Source organism: Ammospiza nelsoni, chromosome 16 (genome assembly GCF_027579445.1).
Source record: "Ammospiza nelsoni isolate bAmmNel1 chromosome 16, bAmmNel1.pri, whole genome shotgun sequence".
In the NCBI taxonomy this organism is placed as follows: domain Eukaryota; kingdom Metazoa; phylum Chordata; class Aves; order Passeriformes; family Passerellidae; genus Ammospiza; species Ammospiza nelsoni.
The window spans coordinates 9550844-9576630 of record NC_080648.1 but is presented as its reverse complement, the minus strand read 5'-3'; the positions used below and the strand labels follow the sequence as shown (position 1 = coordinate 9576630).

Sequence of the window (25787 nt, the reverse complement as noted above, 5' to 3'; positions counted from 1 at the left end):
CTACACTTTGTCTAGCAAGAGGAGAGTTTGTTCAGCTCCTCTGGAAACAAGAAGATAATCTGTTTTAAGGGATGTGAGAACTCATTAAAGCTGCTGAGGGCTGTCCTATGGGAAGGCTGGTAGAAGTGAAGCTGGGTGACCACCCCTGGGACAGGCTGTGGCACTGGAGAAGCACTGAGGGAAGTCAGACCATCTGGAAGATGTGCTGGGTACAGATCCTGTTTTGCAGGGATAGAGTTTTATCTGCAGGAAGCTGGCAGATATGAGACTGACTTTGCTCAGCAGGAAATCTGCAGCTGCAAAATTCCTGTTAATTCCTGGGTGCTTCCTTATTTGAATTCATTAGCAGCAGTTCTCACTATGTGGCTGTCAATCTTTATTCCTTTTAAGATATAATGGGTTTTTCTGATGGGAGGTTGCTCTTGTCCCTGTTAGGTCAACACTGTTTTCTCCAGTTCTTTGGGAAATTGCACCACTGGCAGAGCACACTAGTTTTGGTTTTTCCCATAGCTTTGCAGGACAGCAGGGCTCCTTCTTTCCCAATTTCACCCTCCCTTTTCCTCCCAGTCTTGGGAGCAGGGGGAGTTCACAGAATAAGTTCGATGTTGAAACACCTGTGAAATTGTTTCCTACTCTGCAAGAGCAAACTCTGTGAGGACTATGCTTATCTGCAAGATCACCTCCAAGGCTTTTTTAAGTCAATGATCAAAGAAAATTATCTCAAATTTCTCATCAAGGAAAGCTCTATATTTTCGAGGTTTAAACTCCTAATTTTTTATTGCAAAGATCAGTCCTATAAGGTCTGAGAGTTTTAGTAGGGACATTTTGTCCTGATCACAGCTCCTTTGGCCGGTGTCTGCCAAGCTCCCCTGGCCTGTGTGAGTGAGGGGGGGATATTGGTCCCTACCAGAACAGTTGCAGAAACACAGAAAAGCTGAGAATCTGGAGAGGAAAATAACAAAAACAAGAGCCTCATTTATTCTTTTATGAGTATTAAGTCCATCTAGCTGTCATGCTTTGCCTGCAGGCAGCGTGTCTGGGAGGGCAGGTTGCTGTGACAGATGGGCAGGAGCTGCTCAGAGAAATGGCTTTAGATGGGCAATTTGCTGTGAGTTGGTGGAGCTTTTACAAAGTCATGAGTGCAAGGAATTAGAGGCAATCCTCTTGCAAACACTGGGAAGTGAAAGCCTGGATCAAGCTTTTATAAGGCTCTGCTCAAAATCCCACTGTCACCACTGCCGGTGGCTGTTTCTTGGCTGATCCCTTCCATGCACTGGGGACGTGGAACAGTAACCAAGGCAGGAAATACAATTTATGGGGTTCTCTGTGGGTCAGCCCCTTCTCAACCAGGGGCTTTGTCTGAGGCCAGCAAGCAGAGTTATAAGAGGCAAGTTCAAAGGCTGCCCCTGAGCTTTCATTTTCTCCTTTGTGGAGCTTTTTTAATGAGCAGCTCCTGCTGCCCTCTTCCCTTCTAACTCCTCTGCAGCACCTGTAGGAGGTTAATGATGGAGCCAGGTGGAGCTGGGGCTCAGCTCACACATTAGGAGTCACTGAGTGCTTTCACCTGTTAAAACTAAGGTGTATTTACAATCCTGCCCTTCATTTATTTAATGAGGATAATTATCCAGTGTCAGAGCAATATGAGTCGCTGGTGATAAGGCATCACTTCTGGAGATGATGTTTTCCTGCTGGTGGCTGAACTGGCCTGGGGAAGCAAAAGCAAAGCTCAGAGCCTGCAGAGCGATGGTCCAGATCTGAGTGAGTTGAAAGGATTTCCTCTCTTCTGAGCTGTGTCTTTCCCTAAGTGAAAATTGAAGTTGCTGTGGTGTAATGCCAGGAGCCAGGGGTGAAAGGGAAGGTATGTGGAGGGGCAAGCTGGACCTACCTGGTTTGTAGGTTTTTCTGGTGCAGGATTTTTCTAGTTTTTTCTTGGTTTACTGTTTTCCAAATTTTTGTAGGTCAGTGTCATGGTATTAGTTAAGCAGTTGCTTGCACTTAACAGATGATATATGTAGCCCAACTTCTGATGTGCTTTAGACAGCTGATTACCCAAAAGGTCTTCTTTTTGCTGGGGGAAAGTTCTTTTTTTCAGCAAGTTGTTGCTAATTGTAAGTGCTATTCTGTGATGGCCCAGTCTCCACTTCTAAGAAGGTGCTGTACCCTCAACTTGAAGTGCTTTGTCTCTGTAGCTGCTTGAATTGCTACTTTCTTCCTCAAACATAGGTAATTGCTATTGCTGCAAAATGCTTTCTTGGATGACTATCAGTTGACTTGTATTAATATTTACAATCACTTTTTCGTTGGTAATTTTTTTTGCTACAACAGGACATGAAATGCAAATTAACAACTGTAAAGATTAAAACATAATGAAATAGGACATGAACTCCAGAGAACTAATGAGTAAAGTGGCTTGAAGGCACAAAAAGATGTTCTTCAAAAATAAACATAGAGGTGAATAATAAGATAAATAATTTTGAGGCATTAAACCAAGAAACAGAAAGAAATACCAAGTATGGGATAAATTGTTTCATGTCAAAGTTATAATTGCATTCTTTTTTCTTAATAGAAAGATGAAGTTTTTTCCTAAAATTAACCAGCTGTATAATCACTATATGGTAGATTTTTTTCCTACCTTACAAATCAGTGCATCAGTACATCTCTCTGTTTGTATAACTTATCTGGCTATTACACAAATACATTGGTTTAGTGAACTGAAACTGTCGTGTTGTTTTGTTTAGTTTCTTTTTAAATATTATTTGCCTCTGGTACTTTCTGTTTTCTAAAGCAGAAATCTGTATCTGAAGCTGCTGGGTGCTTTATGAGGTGTTTAAAGCTTGTCCAAACTGACAGGTATTAGTTCCTGCTTCAGCAAAGCTCCCAATATTTATTTTCCTTCACGAGACTCATTTTGGTGGATGGCTTTAAGACAGTGCACGATTCCTTTTTTGTTTTTTAAACCAAGGGCTAGAGGCAAAAATCTGTGCAAAGCTGTTGCTAGCTGCTTTTTGGGGAAAGCCCCTCTTTGATTAGATGGCTGTGTTGGTGCATCTGAACCCAGAGCTGATGCTGAGTTAATTTCCGTTGCTCCAATGTTGGCTGTGTTTTGGCTTTGGTTTAAGTGGTCTTGGATCTCGTGAAACCACAAGGTAGATCTAATTCAGTGTATCTTTAATGCTCTTTCACATCCTGCTTAGTATGTTATGGCTTTAGCACAGTGCAAACTTCTACATGTACACCTCAAGTCTTTAGGTATGAGCCTGTGTGATTCCCCATAAAATTAAGGAGGAGGTTCCCAAGGTGCTGATCACAGAAGGGTTAATCCTTTAATTTGTTATTGTTGTCAGGGCTGGGGTTCTCCCCCTGCTCATGGTTAAGCCATGTACAGAGGAGATGGAGAGGAGCCTCCAGGGAGTTGCTTTCCCTGATTTGATAAGGTTAGGAGAGCCCTTGTTACCAGGAGGATGCAAATCTGTTTGTAATCCCAGGCCAGTGGGGTTACACAGCTGTAGCCTGAGATGTTTCTTGTCTTGGCATCTTCCATCACTACCAGGGTTTTCTGTTTGTTATGGGCTGTATTTTTTGTGAGTTTTCTGGGGTTTTGTTGTTTGTTTGTTTGGGTTTTTGTGTGTGTGTGCAAATGCTTTTGTTTTTTTGGGGGTTTTTTGGTGATTTTCTCCCCTGTCCCACTGGGGAGGGCAGGAGTGAGTGAGTGGCTGCTCAGCTACCTGCTGTCTAGCAGGTTTGGTGGCTTCAAGGGTGCAGCTTGATTGGTGAGTTTGTGCTTTCCAACATGGTAGCATCTCAGGATGTCAGAGCAATTAAACTTAGCATAAAATTAATATCCTGTATGCCATTTCCTGTAGAAGATGCTCTATCCTAGTAGATATATCCGGAGGAAAAAATCCTATATACATTGATAAACATTCTCCTCCACCTTTCCATAACCTTGGTGGCAAGTTACACACATATTTTATCTGCTGGATGCGGACTTGTCTTTAGGAAGTGTGTGTTTTAGCTCTCATAAATAAAACTAATGGGTATGATTTTCATTTTTGCTGGGGACCTCTTGTATCTAGTTGGGGATAGATCCTCAGCTGGTGCTCATTCTCACAGGACAACTGCAGCCAGTGGGGCTTGGGTGCCTAACTGTGGTGGAGAATAAACCCACCCATGGTTTATTCTCTCGTGTTTCATGGCCCTATTGAGTAAATGCAAATTTACACCCAATCATTGCACAGGGCTTGAGTTGGAATGAGAAACAGCTCTAATTAAGTTTAGTAACTGAAATAATTATTAAGGTCTTGCTCGTTTTCTCAATAAAAATATTCCAGCTGAAAGGATTATATTTACAAGTGCTATTTATAATTAAGCATTTCACTTGATTCACCCACAAACAGAATGTAAATCATGTTTTGCTCCGCTAAAAGGTGCGGAGAAGAGAAAGTGTCTCTGAGTAATTTATACCATATTTTGTGGTTAGCAAAAACGCAGGTTTATGGAAACAGGGTGTTTGTTGATGTCTGAGTATTTTACTTGTGAAGGTGCCTCATTTCAGCTGGGCTCCATTTGGCAGAGGAGTAGGGAAAAGGAACAGCTTGGTCATCTCCTGGAGCTGCTGGGTGAGCAGGGCTGGGTGCTGAGTGTGTCCCCCTTCCGTGGCTGTTGGAGCCAGCCTGGGCTCACGGCAGCTGTTGGCAGTGGGAAAGGTATTTCTGCAGACTGCAGTAAAGGTGTTTGTTGCAGTCTGTCTGGGGATCTGACTTTGAGATGAGCTTCTTTTCCAGCCTCAGTGGTTCCCTGCAGGCTCCAGTGTTTTGGGTGCCCTGAGCTGCTGGAAGATGCTGCAGCTGATAGATGGGATGTTTCTGACCCACCCCTGGCTGCACTGGGTGTTTTCTCTTGGGGAAATCCCATCCAAAAATGTTCCTGAAGAACGGCAAAAATTGAAACAAAAGGAAATGTTTTCAGTTCAATCTATGAGCTTGAGCCTTTCGATGGGCATGTGGTCAGTAAAGCTGACACAACAAAGGAGCATGGTTTCATTAAATGATTTAATTTTATACATAAACTATAAAAGCATATTGTGTTCGGCTTAAATTACCTGCCTTTTAAACTCAATTTTTGCTCTGCTTGAGGTATTTATCCATTGGTTATTCCAGGTACTGGGGAACTGAGTCTTCAATTTACATTTGAAAAGGAAATATTTTCATTACCGTGGTGATTAGGAGCTCCAGCTAAGGGTTAGCCTCTGCTTTTGCTAGATACTGTACAATCATAGCTCAGAAAGATGACACCTGCCTTAAATGCCTCATAATCCAATAGGAAGAAAAGGAAAATATATGTATCTAATTACAAGGGAAGGGTCTGATGAGCAGAGGCCCAGGAAGGCAATAACCAAGTGGCAGCTTGCATGGGGCTGTCATTAAACCCTTCCCTGTGGAGAGGGGAACGTGAGTTGTGCTGCCAGTTCTGCCTGAACAGATTTCCAAAATTAAGAAAATTTAGAATTAAAGGCCATCTGCTGGTAGATTAGGTAAATAAAAATACACCCTAATTGGATTTGGTGCTCATTGCAGCCGTCTGGGTTATAAATGATAGGGAAAAGGTCACATTCCTTCAGGCTATCTGAAGTGGAGTGAATATATTGTCTCATCTTTTTGTGACCCCTAGGTTAAAAGGTAGCATCAATTCCACTGTTGTCTTTTTTTAGCCCTGGAAAATCTCACTTGTGATGCTGTGAACAGCTCAGCATCCCCTGTGCTGCCTGGACCCCTGCCAGAGGGCTGTGTGTTTGCATCCCTGCCCACCGTGTTTGGAAACAAGGAGATTTTTAAATGGCAGGACAAATCAGCTGGGCTGGAAGCTTCCAGCTCAAGTAATTGCAGTTCTGTCATCTCCAGTTTCAAATTTGGTGCTGCAGACACAACCTCCAGGTGTTAGGGGAATAGTGGGAGCAAAGCCAGCACAGCTGGACCCTGACTGGAGAGGTGGGGTGAGCAGGAGGGGAGGGAAGGAAGGAAAATAGGAGGAAAACAGTGGGAGGACTTCCCAGGCAGGAAGGACTGAGCAATCAGAGGATGGAATGCCAGAAAACCATAGCTGTGATTAGTGTGATTTTTGCTTGTCCTGCAATTAGTTGTTGCCCAGAGAAGCTGTGTCCCATCCCTGGAAGTGTCCAAGGCCAGGTTGGATGGGGCTTGGAGCAACCTGGGTAGTGGAAGTTGTCCCTGCCCATGGAACTGGGTGACCTTAAAGGACTCTTCCAACACAAAACATTCTGTGATGGTTGAGCAGAATAAATACAAATCCCCTGAGTCAATGAGCTTTAAGTTGCCCTCCAACCCAAACTATTCTGTGATTCTGTGACAGCTGGGAGACTCTGAAGAGTCATATGGTGTGAGGCAGAGATGAGGAATGTAGTGAGCTATTTCCAAATGTGAAAGTCCCCCCATCTGGAATATTTGTCTCCTTGTCAGTGATACCAGAAGGATGCCTGGCTTGAGAAAACACAAGTTGGTGGAACATGAATGATGCTTAAATCATATGCACTCAGTTTAAAACAAGAATTAAATTTAGGTACTGAAATAACTGTATTTTTAGACTGAGATCAGGAGCCAAGACATTCCAAAGGAGGAGAAAGATGTTGCATAACTGTCTCTACAATTTTCCCTCAAATGAAAATGTGACTATGTGGAGGGCATTGAGGATGATGGACTTAGTTCTTTTGAGATTTTCTCCAGAAGTATTTATTTTCAGTTTGGAATAATAACACACTAAAATCAATTATTCTGTAAAGATGTAATTACAGAAATTAATGTTTCAGTGTGAAACTCCACAGGTGTTAGAACTTTCAAGCTGATTTATCACAGGTAGGTTGTCTTCTTCCCCTATTGCTAGTGGAATACACATACTGCCTTGAACATGGAGTTTTTGGGTGCCCAAGATACTTAGCTGCAGCCAGCACAACACAGCCTCTGGGCTGGGTAAAGAAAAGCCAAGAATTTCCTGGAACACTGAAACAAATCCATGTGAATTCAGTCTGTGTTCAAGGAAACAAAGCCCATGAAGATAAATAGGGCTAATCCCAGCCCAGCCCCAAACAAACACTGCTGTTCAAACCTGAGACAGATAACACAAACAACCCTGGGAAAGCAGTTTGGAGAGTATCAAATCACATGACAAAGCCAATGTATTGCTCTGTGACTTCCAATTAGAGACTTGCTGCTGCATAATTAAGTCTCTGACGACACTGTATTTAAAGTCATGTCAGTCCTTTCATTTATAAATACTTCTCTGCAGGTGCTTGAGCTCCCAGCTGGAATCTGTTTTTCTAGGATCTAATCCTAGAAGTGGGGAATTTTTTCCCTTCATTTCAATTCTGAGTGGAAAAAACAAATCCCCCTGAACAGCAAAGGTACACGAGAGGGAAAAGATTTGAGTATTCTCAGTATGTTTTAGTTCTGCTGTAGGTCCCAGCTGCAGACATGTATATTTTATTATCAGCATAACACATGCGTCCCCATGGTCGCACATTTCTGTAAATCAGGAGTAATCAGACCTGGAACCTGTTCTCTCTGATGTATTATATACTTTACAAAAGTTGCAAAGGACATTAGCTCACCAATGTTTTTTCCCTTTCCTCTATTTATACTCCTTTCCTAGAGGATTCATGCATGCAGATGAACATATCCTTGTTTTTCCTGCACTCTTTGAGGGTTCCCAGGGTGATCCCCCTGGCTGGGGTGTTGGTGAGAGGCAGCCCCTGTCCCACGGTGCAGGCAGGCTGTGCTGCTGGGGTGGGTTTGTTTGCAGGGTGACAGGATGGGCTGGTGGGTGCCTGGCTATCCCAGAGAGGCACAGAGACACTGAGGGGTCCTAAATCTCCCCAGGTCTCAGCTCATGATGCAGGGAGTGGAGGGGACTGGGCAGCAGCCAGTTCGTACCCTCATTTTCTGTGTGCACAGAGCTGAGAGATGCCAGCCTGAGCTGGCTGCCAGTGCCACTGCTCTTCTGCAGGGGTCACATCCCCCAAAGCAGCACAGCCTCTGCTGCCATCAGGCTCCTTGGCTCAGCAGTGGCTTTGCCAGGCTCAGGAGTTCATGGCATGGCATGTGGAAGGGTGAGGGACATCCCTGCTCATCCTCTCGTCCTGAGCAGTCACTGCCCGTGGCAGGGGAAACAGTTAAATGAGTTTATATTCTTCATAATAGCTTAAAAAAGTACTCAAGCTGTTGGTCATTACAGTATGTTTAAAGCCAGGTGAGAGTGCCTGCAGGTGCTGTAGGTTGCTGCTTTTTCTGTGTTGATTGAGATGGTGTGGAGCCCTGAAGGACAGGGCATCTGCACAGTCCCTGGGGTGAGAAGGGCTCTCAGTGCCTTTCTGCCAGAGGGGGGGTGGATACAGCTGCTCCTCGTCCATCCCAAATGACATTTTCTCCATCAAATCCAACAGACAGAAATAATGACGCCCACAGAGCTGTGTGTGTGCACTTCCTGAGGACTGAACCATTTGATTTGCTGTGGAATTTCTGAATGGATAACTGAACTCCTAAGTCCATTAAGCAAGGCAATTTACAGGGCTCTCAGGCTTTGCCCATGGAAACACATTAACACAGTTTCCCATTTGGCTTGTTGGAAAGCCATTATCGTATATACAAAAGGGAGAAGAAACGTAATCCTGTTTTTCAAAGTTGGTTTGTTGTGTTGAGTGGTGAAACCTTTGACAAAATTGAAGGGAAGTGGAGAGGAATGCCATATCCTTGTGTTAGGAGTGCTCTGACCAGCCCACATCTATCCAGACAGCATTTGCTGCTGCCACTGAAATCTGCTTTTTAGTGCTTTAGATATGATCTAGCAAATGAAGAATGAAGGTAATCCTTGAAGCAGACCAGGGATATGAATCTTGGCATACCTGAGTGCTCCCAAAATCACCAAAATATACATGAGGAGAAATGGCAAATTGTCCCTGGTGCCATCTCTGACAATTTGCCACCTCCAAAGAGATCTTTAAGATTGATCACTTGCAATGAGATCAGTTGTGTTTTGGGGTGTTGGATTTGGTTTTTAAAAATTCTTCTTGATATGCTGGCTTCCACTAACCCCCTGACCCTGAAAAAGCATTTATCTCCTTAGGTGTGAGAGGAGAGATGTATTTGAGGGTAACAGATATTATGGAAAGAGGGTATTCTCTGGGATTGGGAGTACTTTGTCTCCCTGAGTCTTGGTTTCCCCAAGAGGCATCCAGTCTCTTGCTCGTGGCTCTGGCTCTCAGTGGGTTCTGTGGACAGAGCACAGGTACTGGATAGCTCTAGGGATGTAATTTGTTTCCTGAAAGTATTGGCTACTGACTTTTTCATTCTAATTTTGAGGAGAAGAGGAATTTATCAGCAGTTAATACACTTTGTCTTGGAGAGGCAGCCTGTGTAATCTTGCTGTTGGATTTAATGCATTAACAGCATTTTGCTTTCTGTCAGGGTGATGCTGCCAAAGGCAGGGACAGCTGTGGAAGGGAATACCAAAGTAAACAGGACACATTATTCAAGTAGATGAGTAATTTTAGCCTTACCTTGCTCCTTTATGTTTCCAGCAGAAAACACTTTCAGCACATCAATACTGGGAATTAGCAGCAAATCTTGCTCATCTGCCAAGGTAGCCAAGGAAACACTGTGTATTTTCTTAGGCCCCTGTGAGAAATCCACTTGAAAGTGACAAAATGAGCAGGACATTTTTTCTTTTAGTGGCGACAGTATCTCCAGGGAGATCTACCTAAGGTCAGTGTTGTACAAAAATCACTAAGTTATGCAGTAAAGTGTCTCTATACTGAGTTAATTGCTGCTAATCTCTCAATTTCTTGTGCTGGCTTCTATTGTGTATTTTTTTATTATTAGTTATAATATGCCTTTATACCAGTAAAGGTATATGTAGGTTTGAGTAACTGTGCTCTGACTTAGGAAGATGCCTTCCCAGCTCCCTTTGACAGGAGTTCATAATTTGTAGGTAGAAAGTCCTTATTTCTGTTGACTTCAATGGTAATTTTTTTATCAGTTTGCTGCTCTTTCAGTCAGATTTCAATATCTGTCTAGGTGGTTATGCTTTACTTAATAGTCTCTAGAAAATTGCTCTCCCTGGCAGGTACAGCTGAAGCCTTATGGGTAGTCAATAAGAGGATGGTTCTGTAGCCTTTTTAATAGAAAGGTGTTTTAAATACCAATTTCAGCTAAAGTAGGTTTCTATTGCCTTTTTTTTTTTGCCTATGGCACAGCATCTAGCTGTAGTGGCTCATTTTGCTTCTATGCACTAATTGCTATCTGCTGGCTGAAATTCTGGCAGTTTGTTTGAACAAGATAAAATGTGCAAAAGTGTAGGAAAGAAAGGAAAGCACATATAGGCCATCCCTGCAAAAAGAGGTGCATTTGCAGGAGAAAATCACTTCAAACCTATTTAGTGGTCTGACAGTTTAAAGATGACATATTTGTACACATACAGGGAGAAATGGCCTTTAAAAGTAGTGGACACTTTTTATCATTTTTGCTTCTGTCGATACAAATGAAAAAAACCTTTAAGGATAGTTCCACAGCACACAGGTAACTGCAGCTGAGTGCCAGGAGGCAGACTTGTCCTGAAATGCTTGAAAACTCTTAAGGAAAAATTAGGCAGGAAAGAAAATTGGAAAACAGCACTAAAGTTGCCTCCAGAAGATTCAGAGATATTAATGTGAAAGAAGAATCATGGGATGATTTGGGAAGGGACTTTCAAGACCACTTAGTCCCAATCTCCCTGCCAGGACAAGGACACCAAAAAGCACAGAAACAAGCTCATTAATTCAAAGCAGATGAGGAAAATGCGCAGACCAGGTGTTTCATTGTGACCATGAGCAGTCAGTGTGTGCCACCATGTGTGTGCTCACACCTATCTCTGTGAGTGCTCCTCAGGCTCATAGATATTATTTGAGAAGTGCTACTTGGGTGCACAGTTTTCCTTGTTCTTTCCTTCTCTTTTTCATGTTTTCTCAGCTCTCAAAAAACCCGAATGACCTTTAGAAAGGAGGAAATTGAAGGTATTTCATGTTTTTTACCTTGCCCTGTGGTGCTCTCAGAATAGTCAATGTGGTTCTTCAGGCTTAATCTGGACCTTAGTAGACCTTCAGACCTGGAGGGTTTGTCCATTTTTACCCATCAGTGAAGGGGTAGAAGTGACGCAGGATAGAAAGCTGTTGCTCCTAAGTTATCTCACTACACAAAAACTTCCTTGGTGTTCCTCTTCAGAGCTGTCTGAATTTCCCCCAGCTTTCTGGTGAGATTTAGGGTTCATGTGCCTTTCCCAAGGCTCACAATTCATCATGAGTTTAATGGTGCTTTCAGGCTTGCAATGCAAGGTGAGGCTTGCAGGATCGGTGTCTCTGCAGGTCAGTCTGAAGGTCAGGCAAGCACCTCTGTGTAACGTGCTTTATAGAAAGCAGGATGCTATTTCCTAGATTATCTTGTGTGACTTAACACCAGGCTGCAGAGTTTGTCCATCACTGAACTGCTGCAGCATGTGATAACCAACATGATGTGAAGGCTCTGCAATTCGTGCTGATGATTCACAGCAGATCATTTGATATTTAGGGCTCTGTTCATTAATAAGTTATGCTCCATTTACCTTGTTTTCTGTGGAATTTATGAGTCAAAAGTGCAGAGTGCACCAAAAATGACCCATTCATCAAATTCCTCTTCTCTCTGTATGATTGGCTAAGCCATCACTGCAGCCCCCAGGGGCACATTGCACTAAAGGTGTGTCCCGCGTGAGAGCGCAAAGCGGCCCCAGGAGGGAAAACAAGAACTCAGCTTTTGTTTGAGTCTGCACGTTGCCCCATTTGGCGTCTTTGAGCTGTGTGGGCAGGAAATTTCCCAAGCCAGTTTGTTTTCTTGTTTGCTGCAAACACTGCCCGGGTGTTATGACAGCAAGGGAGGTGTCCTGCTTGTCTGTAGGTCCCACTGAGCGCCACTTTTGATAGTTGTGAGGGAATTGGGGGAGGAAAAGGTTGCTCTGATAATGTAGATCTATCTGCAGCTTGTCTGTCTGCACATTAGCATGAACCAGATCCGTGACACAGAATAAGGGTGAATTTGTTGAGGAGACAGAACCACAGCACAAACCAGCTATGGGAGCGCATGGGTGTGGTGAGGTGAGGAGGGTATCTGAAATCAGAAAACATTCCCTTTGCTTGGAAAAAAACAGGAAAATGTCTGCAGACTACAGAATCTCTAGCTGGCATCTAAACAACAACATTTTTCTTTTTTTTAATGTTCTTTTTAGTTAAGCACATACATTTTTACATGTTGGCACAATTACTTACACATTGACATAAGCTAGAGAAGCAGTTTAAGAGCCATGAAGATGAAAGAATAACCATTGCATATATCCTTCTGATTTCCCACCACCTAATGGGCAAAGCCCTAGGGAGAAGACAAAGAAATAATAATTAGAGCATACTGCTTTAGAGGATGAATTGTGAAGATGTCTCCAGAGCTGTTGGCAGCGTAGTGTGAAGATACAACAGCTTTAAATGACCTGTCTAGCTGGTAAAGCAGGGAGACTAATGTAGATTAATTCACAGTTTTTAGCACTTCGTGCCTTGTTTAAAGCTGCTGTTGGTATCTACAGCCTCCCACAACATCCTGCAACCCTGCCAGACCCCCTCCTTTCCCTGGGTTGCTTGGTGAATAATCATTCACCATTGTGGGTATCTGGCACATGGTCTTGGCTGACTTTGGGAGAATAGAGGGTGAGGAAAGTGGGATTTAGAAATGAAAAATAAAACTTGATTTCATGTGATATGAAAACTTAATTTCATATGCAAATAGCTAAATTCTGCATGTTGGGGAGCTGGTTTTTACTCCTTTCCAGAGAGTGAAAATGTATTGGATTTCCAGAGGTCTTGAATACAAACTCAGAGTATTTTTATAGCCGACCAACAGAGGTTATGGTTTATGGTAAAAGGGGCATTTGAAGCAAGCAGTTAGGATTCACCTGCAAGTGAACAACTCATGAGAAAATCTCTGTTAAAAATATCTCACCCAGCACTGCTTGCTACCTGCTGGGAGTTGGACCAGGCTGCACCAGAGAGATGGGACACAGCCTGGAGACCCTGGTCATGGTTCCTGGCTCTCTCTGTTCGATAGACCCACCATTCCGCACAATTTAAAACATTTAAAAATGTCTTTAAGGTTTGAAGCTGAGTCAGGAGAGGCCAGACATGCTCTTGGGGCTCCCAAAACCTGTGTTGGGTTTCCACAAAGCCCAAGAGGTTTCTTATATTGTAGCTGGGGTGTGTTGGTCAGTGGCTTGGAGAGAAGGTGGTGAGGATGGCCATTACCTCAGATAAGTCCTGGCTGTTGTGTTGAATTTGGGTGAACTTTTGTGCTTTGTGTGACAGAAATACAAACTGATATTGGCTGGAGCTGTGCCTTCCCCACATTCCTGTGAGTGGAGGGCAGGAAAGGCCGGCAGGCAGACTGGGAAGGGGAAATCCAGCATGCTGGCAAAACTGAGGTATGATTTATTATGCACAAAGAATGCTTTTTTTTGGTGTTGAGCCAGCTGAGGGTGTGCTCAGCCTTCTCCAAGAAGGGAAGTTCCAGGCTGAACCTCTCCAGAGCCACTGCAGGACTGCTGAGCTCATGTCCCAGTGCACATTTCTGCAACAGGGCTTGTGTTTGTGGGCGCCAAGCCTAGAAACACTTTTAACACTTTGTGCCCTCTTTTAAAATAAGAGGAACTCCTGATGGAAGCCTAAAAGAGGAAAAAATAATCTCCATAATTTGTCTTAATTGCTGTAGTACTTAAAGAGAAAAGAACAATCTCTGTGTGTGTGTGGATGCAAGAAGTATTTGGATTTGTTTTGGAGGTCACGAGTATTAGAATTTTATGAATGTAATTTCTGTTGGGAATCAAGTCTAATGGCAATGTAATTTATATGAAATATATAGCCTGAGAGTGTGTCTCAGTTCCACTAAGTTAATGGTAAAACTCCAGTGTCCTCAGCAGGAAGAGGATTTGAAGCCTGGAGAAATGTTTTATTATTAAAAGTTTATTAACACTTCATGTGGAAGGGCTATCTTCCTGTGCCCTGTTATGTCTGCATAGCTGGAAGAGGTGAAGAACTAAACAGTGGAAATAAAGCACCAAACATTCCTTCTAGCCTGAAATTCTCCACAGAGTTTTGTATTAAAGAATTGTATTGAAAAAAATTGGCAAACAGATTAAAATACAGTTCTTTTAGACAAAGAGTCCTTGGAGCAGGGTATAGAGAAGAGCTGTAATGGATTTTTATCCCCCTGAATTTTGCAGTATAATAACTCCTACTGAATTACAAAAGGCAACCTGCACAAGCTATGAGGAATTTTACTTGTTAATTTTCCATCTTTTGTCATTGTTCCTGTGGGACTGGCTCTTCACACATCTGATGACTCTTCTCCTTCTCCTGTTTCTGTCTGCCTGAGATTGATCTCACTCTACTTTTTCTACATATTTTGAAATATCTCATACTTTTTCAAACTTAAAAGGAATTTTTGGGCCCTAAAAAACAAACTTGTTGACTGTCTCATAACAGAAGTGCCCCATGTAATTTTCTTTTCATCCATGTGTACTTCAATAGCATTTTTTAATTGACTGCCCTTTGTAAGATCCACTGCAGTTATGGGTATTGTCCTGGGACATCATTTTTAGAGATTGATAATCTTATCATTAATTCCCACTTTAATATCAATTAAATGTGCAGACACCTTGGCTTGGTGCTCCTGTGGATGGAAAATGGGTGGTCTGTGTGTGACTGAAAGGGCATCACCTGCACATGGAGTTGTTTGTTGCTTTTCTACCCTTGGATAAATTTAGTTAGTTGTTAGTTAGAAAGGCCCTGTATGGAAAGGGAAACTCTTGGCACAAACCAGAAATATTCTGGGTTTCAGACCCATTTTGCTGCCAGCCTGTGGGATTCATGGGCAGTTTATGCATGCAGATGAGGGAAAATTGGAGTTACTCACTCAAAGGATTTCAGCAGCTCTCCCTGGGTGCTTGTCTGCATCTTTAGGCAGTTAAATACATTTATCAACCTGGCTGTCTGCTTTGAGAAGTGTCTGGCTGCTTGAACACAGAACTGGGATATCCCTGGATACTGGGATGGAGAATGTCCATGACCTGTGGTGGCTGAGGCTGTTCTGGTGGTTCTATTACTTGTGTTGGGTTGGTGAGGTTAAGCTGCTTGTTTGTGGGATGATGCTACCAACCAACACCCCAAAGACCCCCAGGACCTAAAGAGAACTTGAAAACTCCCTGCACAGCTCTTCATCTCTGTTAGAGGCTGGAGAGAGACAAATTTATTACTACTTCAGAACATTTTTCTTGTTAATATTTCATACAAGTAAGTTCCTGAAAGGCTTGAAAGGAGTTCTGAAAAATTACTGACTATTAGTTGTTAACACTATTGATAGTGGTGGAAAATTCAGAGTACTGAGCACTTGGAAGGACCTGCCAAGATGAAAAGGCTGTGATTATGGGGGTGGATATTTTTGATGTATCTCTGGAGCAAGCCAAAGGGCTGTAAGGCCGTGTGACTTGTGGGAAAACATTTCTTCTTATAAGCATTTGTAGGAGAAAAGCCTGCTCCTAATCAGTGTTGAAGTCTGCCTAATTCAAAAGCAGATATTATGAAATAAAATCTGAAATGACAGCTGTGTCCACAGCTGCTGTGCAGCAGGTTGTAACCTTTGCTGATGCCTTGAAAAAACAGAGCAGTAGTTGATTCATAGCTGTCAATTCTGCTTTCTTCTTTTTGGCTGCATGGTGAGATTTCCATTAACTGCACTATTTTCCCTTAAAATTGTCCAGAGTGGAAGATTTATTCTGCTGCTTCCTAAGATTTCTTATTCTTTTTCTTCTATCCCATTCTGCTGGTTCTTCTATTTTGTCATGTAGCTCTGCTGATACGATTTTAATTGAAAGCCATATTTATAGACTTGACATCGTGCAGGATTGGGGCTGGGGAAAATTTAATTCCTTGGGCTTTGTGGAGCACCCAAATCGTGAAGGTGAGGAGGAAGCAGGGCTGGCTCTGGGGTGCTGTGCTGCAGCTCCCAGGCTGAGCATCACTTATGACTTCTCTCCAAGAAAATCAAATTGAAGCTGCGAAATCAGCTGCCACCTAAAAGGCACAAGCATTTAGGAAATGAGATGTGGGAGAGGAACATTTGAAGCAATAGAAAGCACTTGAGATCTGCTTTATGCATAGTTAAATGTCTCACATATTTGCATTTGAAAAAACCAGGCACCCCAGGTAAGGCCTTTTGCCAGAGAGTGTTTTAACAGCTTTGAAGTCCAATTCATATTTTCTTTTGCAATTTTTTTCCCTTAAGGCTCTATTGTGAAGGCCTGGAAGCAAGCAAGTATTATCCACAATGTTTCATTTTAATTCAAATTAGTCTCAGTCTTCATGCTTCTATAGCTACCAACTCGGTGAGTTAATGGCATGTTTAATAAATAAAAAAATAAAGGTGGAAAATAATGTCTGAGACTTCAAAAAAACCCTACAGATCCACAACAAGAAATAAAAACCAAACACACAAATACCTCTAAATCCTTCCAAAAAGTCCCAAACCAAACAAATTCAAATTCCAACAACCAAAAGACCCCCACCCAAAATACCTGCCTTTCACTTGGAGGTTGATTATGGATGCTGAATGTGGGCTGGGTTCCTCCAGAATCCCCCAAAATTATTATGAATTCTCTGTTGCCTTGAGGAAGCCTCTGGAAGGGATGTGTCCAGTTGAGACCTGATCTGTGGAAGTCTGGTCACATAAACTTAGTAAGATTTGTCCTACAATTTCACATTTAAACAAGGCCTATAAACATTGTACCTTTATCCAGCATTTAATGAACTTGGCTGGAACCAGAGTGATGCTTAAGAGACACCATGAATTAAACCTGTTTTCCTTTTTTGTCCTTTTCTCCCTATGTTGCTGCTTGAGAAGGACCAGTATTCAATGGCAAATAATTTGCCATATCTAAATCATGAGGTTTCAAGTAGCAGCAGTAGCTAGCCATTTATTAATCAAGCATTAGTTATGGTAGTTAAACATTTAGGGGTAATAAAATGCAAATGTGCTTTCAGCACAAGTTGTGGTTCTTAAAAAATAAGAAATTAAAAAATTGTTGCTGTAAGGTTATGGGCAATATTAATTGCTGAATTTATTTCCTGTAGCAGACACTTCTTATACTAAATGGTAACTTAAGAAATTGCTTTTATTAGCATATACAACATGGCTTAAATTGTCTCGTCTGCAAGGTAAAACATGAAGTCTTTCCTGGAAAATTCTCATTTTAGCCTTCTTGCTAGTGCAGCTGTTTTAAAAGGTGGCAGGCAGGCTGACCCTGCTCCTCGTCTGGAGAATATATGAGCACAGAATAGAGTTTGCTGGGCTCTAAAGATTGCTCTGCTGTGAAATGGGAAGTGAGACCACAAAGCTGGCCTTTCAGGTCAGGATTTGGTGTCTGTCTCCAAGCAGGAAGGATTTGCCATCTGTTAATATTAGCAGCTTTTGTGGATGTGGGAGAGGATTTGCCAAGTGCTGATGGAGGTGAATTGTTCTTCACCTGTTTGCCCATCTCTCTTTCTTCCATGCGTAATACCATGCTGGCAGGGTAAACACATCCATGTATTTTGGTAAGTAAACTTAAATAAAATCTAATTGGGAAATATTGTAAATAGAAACATCAGGCATGTTACATTATTTGTGAAGCACATCTTTGAGAATCAGAAAATGAGCATATGTGATTTCAGTTGCTCAGGTAGGAATTGACATTTAGGAATTTGGTATCCCTTGGCAGTCTGTTATGGAGACCATGAGAAGCAGCTGCTTTCCCCTTAGATCATAAAGATTTTTGCTAAAGGGGTGCATTATCAAGAAAAAAATTTCTTCTTTATCCAACGGACTTGGAAACAGTGGAGAGAGCTGTGTGTCAGGGGAGGTTCAGATGAAATGTTATTTTTCTTTCTACTGGAAGAGTGATTAGGCATTCAAATAAGCTGCCCAGGTGGTGGAGTCACAGTCTCTGAGAATGTTCAGCAAGAGTCTGGCTGTGGCACTTGGGGTTTGGTTTGGGTGTGATTATGGCAGGGGTTGGGTTGATGGTCGGATCAGATCTTCTTGGAGGTCTCTTCCAATGCTGGTGACTGTGATTGTGTGATTGCACCACAGGAGAGATCCCCATGGTGGTGTTGCCAGGCTGGGCTGGTGGAGCCACAAACAGCGCTGGGGTGCTGAGACTGGGGCTGGCAGAGCAGCTGTGCTGGATCTCATGTTTTGTTTTGGAGATTACAGCAAAAATGTGGCCACAATCCTCAGCTACACCTCTCCTTGTGGAGGATTTAGTGAGTAAAAAATTGCAGTGATAACACAAGAGTGGAAGGAAAGCTCCAAGGTGAGGGTGATGGAAGCCCAATGCTGCTGCCGAACACCTGCATCCACTGCTGACTGGAGTTTCTCTTTCACAGTGTATCAGAATATAGGAGACATTAAACAGATTTTATGGGCTAATCTATACTTTTGATTGGCTTTAATGATCTTTGCAGTCTGTTATTTATATGTGGCATTATTACACAGCGAGCATTGTAATGCATGAGGTCATTACTGCTCTGGCTTTACAGCTTGTTGGTTTTGCTGCTGAGCTAACCTGTCACATGTGCTCCTGGAGATGTGCCTTGCTTCAGGATGACCCTCCTCTGGCAATGGAGGCAAGAAAAATGTAGTAATGATAAATCTAAAATTCCTCAGGAAGTGAAGGGGTGGTTTGGTGTTTGTGAGGTCCCCAGGATGAGGTGAGAGATGAGAATTTGACTCCTTGTTCTCAGAAGGTTGATTTATTATTTTATGATATTATAGATATATGTATATATTTTTATAATATATAATATATATTATATTATATAAAATATTTTATATTATATATATTTATATTATATAATGCTATACTAAAACTATACTAAAGGAAAAGAAAGGATACATCAGAAGGTTTCACAAGAATGAATAATAAAAACTCATGACTGACTCAGAGTCTGACACAGCTGGCTGTGATTTGCCATTAAGAAAAAACAATTCACATGGAACCAATCAAACATTGGTTTGATTGGTAAACAATGTCCAAGCCACATTCCAAAGCAGCAAACACAGGAGCAGCAATCAGATAATTATTGTTTTCATTCTCCTCTGAGGCTTCTTAGCTTCCCAGGAGAAAATCCTGGGCAAAGAGGATTTCTCAGGAAATATAGTGACAGGGAGGCAGCTGATGAGATTTTATGTATCCTCATCCTGGTGGAGTTGGACCTTTGTTGACTTGCTCCTGGAAAGGAATGACTCATTTGCAGTGGACAACAGAGCCACACAAAAAAATTTCTAATGATAACATCTTAAATCCTAGATAACAAAATGTAAAATCCCTCAGGTGACTTGTATAAAGCTTTTTAGCCTCTTTACATTTTTTCTGGACATTCACCATAAATCTGGGAGAAAGGCAAGTAAGTGTGCAATGCTGCTTTCCATGGCCATGCTTTGCAAGGTAGACTATTGCTCTGCAAATCCTGATGGAAGTGGTGCCTGGGGCAGGGAACTCTTCAGCTGTGAGATAACTGGTGTGCTTTAGAAGAAGGATGAAGGGTGCAGAAGAAACATTGAACTCTCCTTTATATCCTCTCTGTGTTGGAGCAGCCTTTTACATCAGCTCCATTCTCTGCCACACTTCCCATGAGTTTCCCTTTGCTACCTTGTACTACTGGACTGGGATTTGTCCTGTTAATGAAAGTAGCAAAAATTGTCTGAATTATGTTTTATCACTAAGTCTAATTTTTATTTTTTTCTAAGAAAGGTACATTTCAGAGGCTCCTGCTTTGATTTGTGCTGCAGAAATTGCTCCCCTGCTGCAGAATGTGGGTTTTTAACACCAGCTAAACAAAACCACCTGATGGAAGGAGGTTACTAAAATGACTCATGCAAAAGCTTGAGCAAAAAGGCATTTCAGCTATTTATTGCTGTAGTGAGGCAGACAAAGCTGAGTGACTGAAAAGCGGAAGATTTTATGCCAAAGAAAAATGAGTAATTGCAAATGTAGTATTTCTTTAAGCTGATTCATATAATATATTGAGGCAAATTAATGTTTGTAGAGTAATAGAATATCCTGAGTTGAAAGGATCCCCAAAAGATCATCAAGTCCAACTTCTGGTCTGCACAGGACAAAATTGTCCAATTTATCTTGTCCAATTTTGGACAAGAAGGACAATTGATATCCAGGTGTTGTATGGCAGGACTTGGGGTGCTGGAGTGCTGGGCAGCTGGTGAGCATTCAAGAAAGTCCAACCCTGACCTCTGTTATTGTGAAGCCCTTCCTTCTTGCTCTGTCACTCTCTGCCCTGGTCCAAAGTCCCTCCCCAGCTCTCTTGTAGCCCCTTTAGGCACTGGGACGATTTCTGTGCCACAGTCCAGGTAATTTCTGAATGGTTCAGTTTTGTGCCTCAGCTCTGATTTCTACACCCTCACAGGTTTTCTGCACCTATTGAGGGCATTGCTCATTGTGGAAACAGAGGATAATTTGCAGCAGATATTTCAGGGACAAGCATTTGGCAAAAAGGGAGACTTTTTGTGTCCCTCCCTGCCATGGGGGTCTGACAACATCTTCCTGCTATAATTGCTGAACAAATTAATGTTTTGAAACTGCACAGGGCACTCAAGAAGCCTCATAGATGTAGATAATTGCTCACTTGGATCCACTTTCTATTATTTTTTTCTGTCTTATAAATTAGTCAAAGATGAATTTTCTGTCACGGACTTGAACCAGTGAGAATCTGAAATTTTCTTTTGGTGGGAAAGTTTTACATTTCAAGACAACTAGAACTGAAATGAAAAGATGCAATTATGTGATGAAAGACAAATACTAAAGAAAAGTATGTGAATTATTCACAACTTCTTTATTATTTCAATAAGATCATGTTATTACCTTTCTATATTTCTGAAATTTTAATATGATGAAATATTTTATTTCAATTACTTGAAAACATATTATAGTACCTTAAACATATGTAAGTGGAACTGAGTTAATATTTCAGCATGATACAAAATTTGAAATTTAATTAATTGAAATAATGGGTAAAAAACTGGGGTTTGTGTTCCAGAACACAATGAGTGTTGTTCACATTTATGTTTGGCTTTCTCTGTTTGTCCAGGATGGAGGTATTGCTTATATGTTCAGTTTTACAGGAAGGGATCTTCTCTAGGAGAAAAACTCCATTGAAGTTTGAACTTCTCAGTCTGGTTTTCCCCCTATGATGAGAAAAACAAAAACTTAGAAGAGAACATGCAATGATGGGAATCTGTCCTGTGTTTGCTGTATGTCTGTCCCAAGCCAGCAATGTGAGCACTGGGCTGTTAGTGTCATAAACGTGGACCAGGTTGAATTTGAGGCATGTTGCTTAGGTTGGGTATGTAGAGTTTAAGATCTTTCCCTGAATCTCAGGATTTTATAGTCCATAGAAGCACTTGGTGTGTGTGAGGGTGAAATTAGAAGGGATGGAGCTGCTTTTACTGGCTTGAAAATTTATCTTTTCTTGATAACGTTACCATTGGAATAAATAAGCTTCAAAGAAACCAAAGAAGCTTTTTCCCTCCTCTCTGTCTCCTTGCAGATAATGACAGCAGCAGTGCTCTGCTGGGCTGTTCTGGCTGCTCTCCTTTCCTGTGAATATCTGGCAAACCCAGACAAAGCATTTTAATGGGCAGCTTTTGGTGGTGGCATCAGAGCACCAGGTTTCATTGGAGTCCTTGGTGAATGGCTTATCCATTCCACCAGGATGCTCCAAACATGGTAAAAGTAGAAAATAGAATATTTTATTGTGCAAGAGCCTTCTGTACTGATAGAATTTTTCCCTCTCCTCCACACTGTGCCAGCTGTGGTGTGTCCTGTGTTATCTGCAGTGGTGGTTTGTGTGTTATCACACAAATCTGCTGATACAGTGTCTGAACCTGGTGGGGCATAACTGGTGTGGTGGGCCTGGGTCAGCTGAATGTAGGAAAGTCATAAATCTTGTCCTGGTTTTCCAAACCAAAAGTACAACAGCTTCCAGAGATTTTGTGACATCTCCCTGGAGGCAGCAGGGCTCACAGTACCTGGCTCAGCAGGATGCTGAGTGTCTGCCACACTGGGGTGTGCTGGGGCTCTTTCCAAGTGAGGCCCTTCCCAGAATCTCCTTCTGCCTGCAGATACTGCGAAGAAATCCAGTGTACAAAGGAAATGCTTTTTGTAGCTGCAGCCATCTCAGTGTCAGCCATGCACGGCTCTGGTGGCATTCCTTCTGCCTGCAGGGCAGACCCTCCCCAGCAGCCACAAAAGGCTGAATCCAGTGGTCCCTGGAGCAGCAGAGGCTGGGAGGGGAGTGGACACATCTCCCCTTGTGGATGGAATAAGGAAGGAGAGGGCTGGCATTTGACTGGCATGTAAAGCCGCGGGAAAGCCAGATAATTTAAAGATTCTTGTGGCAGACATTTCACTCAGCCAGCTCTGGGTTTGTTGTTCTGCCCATAAGCCTCCTGCCTGGACTCCCTAACTCTTGATAAGGTGGACAAATACAATATTGTGAGTTTAATGCTGTTGAGAATCTCTGCAGCACAAATAATGGGACAATGGGATCTTGCCCTGCTGCCTCTGTGCCATGGTGAGGGAACAAGGGCAGATGTTCCTGGCTGGCAGCAGGGAGGCAGTCTGGGCTGCTGGACACTGCAGACAGTTATCCAGAGGTCAGCTGTGTGCTGATAATGAAATATTGATAAGCTGCACATGGAGGGCTCTGGGGGCAGAGTCTGTGTGTCCTGGCCCTGTGCTGGGTGAGCGGAGATGGTTCAGGGCTGGGTCCTTGCTGGGGTCTCACTGCCCTGCCAAGGGATGCTGTGCTCTGTGCTGGCTATGGCAGGACCCTGCTGGTCCTGCGGGGATGGGAGGTGCATGGTGCTGGGGCAGGAGCTGTGCACTGACCTGCAGCCACACACCCTGGCTGGAACAGGGGCATGCCACGTCCACATGTGCAGTGTTTGGCACCTTGCTTCTCCTCTGTGAGGAATGGTAACCATAAACCATCAGTATAAGGAGAGATTTGTGAGGTTTACATTTATTAAAGTTTGTAAAGCACTCTCTGCTGCTGCAAACAGATGCTGGTGCTGGTACACAGGATTATTTTACTTCTGCATCACTTGGGAGAGCTGCAGTGATTTGCTGGCTCTTGGGGGATCTGCAAAGACTCTTGGCTGCTTTGCAGTCCCAAATGAGATTTTTCTGCATCCTTAATGCATTGAATTTACTGTAATATAAAAAACATCATGACACCCAGGTGGTTTCATATCAGATTTCATATGAATAATATTATGGCCAAGCTCAACTTCTAATAAGAAACTGAAAGCCACTGCTCTTGCCTTTGTCATTATTTGGGATTTTATTGTTTTTGTAATGAAGAGAAATAGTTTGATATAAATGTATCTTGAACATGATCACCAGCAGGAACATTTTTGCCCTGTATTTCAAATTTCGTTCAAGACAGAGTTTTTTGGTCTGAACATGGATGAATTTATGTTTTTGTTCCTGAATAGGATCCAAATGGGAAGGGAGAGAAGCCTGAGGCCTGAATGGCTGCAGACCCAGGACAAAATATTTATAATTGCAAGTAAAGGATGGGCATCACTGCTGCTCATGGTGGCTGCCAATGCTTTGTACAGAGAGCAGACTCAGGTCAGGATATTCATCATCCCTAAGGATTTCCATCGCTGGTTGTTTCTGGAAAACTTCCCTCATCTTTGTTGTCAACAATGATTACACAGAGTTCATAAAACACTTATTTATTCCATTTTAGAGATAGGATAATATCATTAAATGTTGAAAAGAATTGTGTCACATGTGGAGGGAATGATGTTAAAACAGAAACTGCTGTGGTTTAGAAAAAGGAAAAGCAGGAGGCCAGTATCTACCAAGACAATCTGAGAGCAGGCAGAGGGAGGAGAAGCCTTGCTTAGCATATGACTAATGGCTTGGCCAAATTGCTCTGAATTGCCAGGCCTGTGACAGACAGAAGAATAAAGCCCAGATGTAATCTGCTCAATTTGGACCAGAAAGGTTGCACGATGTTTTCTCCCAAATGAAGCTTTCATCTCTGGTTGGTTTTTCCTTTTTGTGTTCTTTTTTCAGCTTTGATGTTGGATTGCGAGTGGAGCAGGGCTGAGTAGAGCTGCCCATGCAGGGTGGTTTGGACACCCCTCCCCACCAGGCTGGCAGAGAGAAACTTGCCTTTTATATTAATTTATCTTCCACAGAATCTGCATTTTCTATGGAAATGAGTTGAAATCTGCTGAGGTAATTTTGTGCTTGGCTATTGATTAAGCCCCTCCTGCTCAGTTTGTTGTGCAAACACTCCTTTTTGTTTCTCCTTGTTGATGATCATGTCTGTGCACTTATCAGAAAAGAGAGGACTCTTCTTTATGAGGCCGTTGGTTTCAGACACAGCTCTCTTGTCCAGCTGTTCCTTTCCTGTGACAGCTGGTGGGCACCCAGGATGGGCACTGCAGGAGGGCATGGAGCTCATGTAGCAGCTGAGGGATAGTTTGGATTTTTGTGTTGCTAATGAGAACATTTTTTGAGCTGATTGAAATGGGTGTTAATATTGAAAGAGATGCTGTGATGCTGATCTAAGTGTGCAGACAGGTTGTATAGATCCCTGCTCTGCTATTCCAGAGAGGAAAGTCTTGGATGAAATTATGGTTTAAAGCCCAAGTGAGGAGTATGGAAATTTTTAATGTATAATTTAGAATAAAGGTTTGATTGTAATAATATATATCCCATTTTGACATTTGCAAAACAAAGGGTTTCTCCAGCTCCAAAAGTATGATTTGTGAGTAACCTTAATTGGTATATAGATTTTTGTTTCAAATGAGAGGAACTAAAAGAAACATTCTGACTGGAAGCCACATTTTTGTTTGTTCTTTGACAGAAGAGAAATCCGGCACATTATCATGATGAAAATATTTTCCTTTTTTTGCACACTTCCAGGTTTTTCTGCTTGAAAACCTCTGTTTGCCACAGGTCTGCTTGGTCCCTGTTTGAGTGTCCTGGGAAAAGAGCTGCTGCAAGAGAGAGGATGGCAAAGGACAGAAAAGGAAAAGCTCATCCTTTTCTGGGACACAACAGCAGAGCTGAGAGGTCCCTGGGACTCAATTGTGTGCTGCTTTGAATCTATGTCAAATTAATTTTCTGCCTGTTGGTACAATGACAACCTCTGGCAATGGCATTGCCTTGAAAGGCAATAAACAAGGAAATTGCATATTCTATTGCCAGTGTATTAATTTCATTGTTTGAAACATGAACCCATTTTCTGCCATTGCCCTGGGTAGTCTGTGTGTGCAGGTACAAGGCACTTGGGCAGGTCTGTCCCTTGTCCCTGCAGAGCAGGGGAGAGGACACAGTGATTTTCCTGCTGGTGTTTTGGTTCCTGACCCTTCTTGGCCTCTTGGCAGCACAGGAGATGTGCAGGGCACCTCAACAGGGTCCCACTTCCATGGGAAAAGGAAGCGTTTGCAGTCCTACTTATCATATAAAACCTTTAGCCAAGGTTTCTGTCCTTAAACTCCTGACTGCTCTGTGATTTTTATTGAAAGTTGTTGCTTAAAAATGTCCTTTTCAGAGAGATAATCGTGTCCAGGTGCAGGGTTGTTTTTTTCAGTGTAATTCCA

At 42.5% G+C, this 25787-nt stretch overlaps 1 long non-coding RNA gene across 1 annotated transcript; it reads left to right on the top strand.

The window, feature by feature from the left end:
* Nucleotides 1-1630: 1630 nt before the first annotated feature.
* On the top strand, nt 1631-25385 carry LOC132080733 (uncharacterized). Its single transcript, XR_009419603.1, has 3 exons — nt 1631-1758; nt 24250-24414; nt 25108-25385. It is a non-coding gene; the product is annotated as an uncharacterized LOC132080733 (long non-coding RNA).
* The last annotated feature ends 402 nt before the right edge of the window (nt 25386-25787 follow it).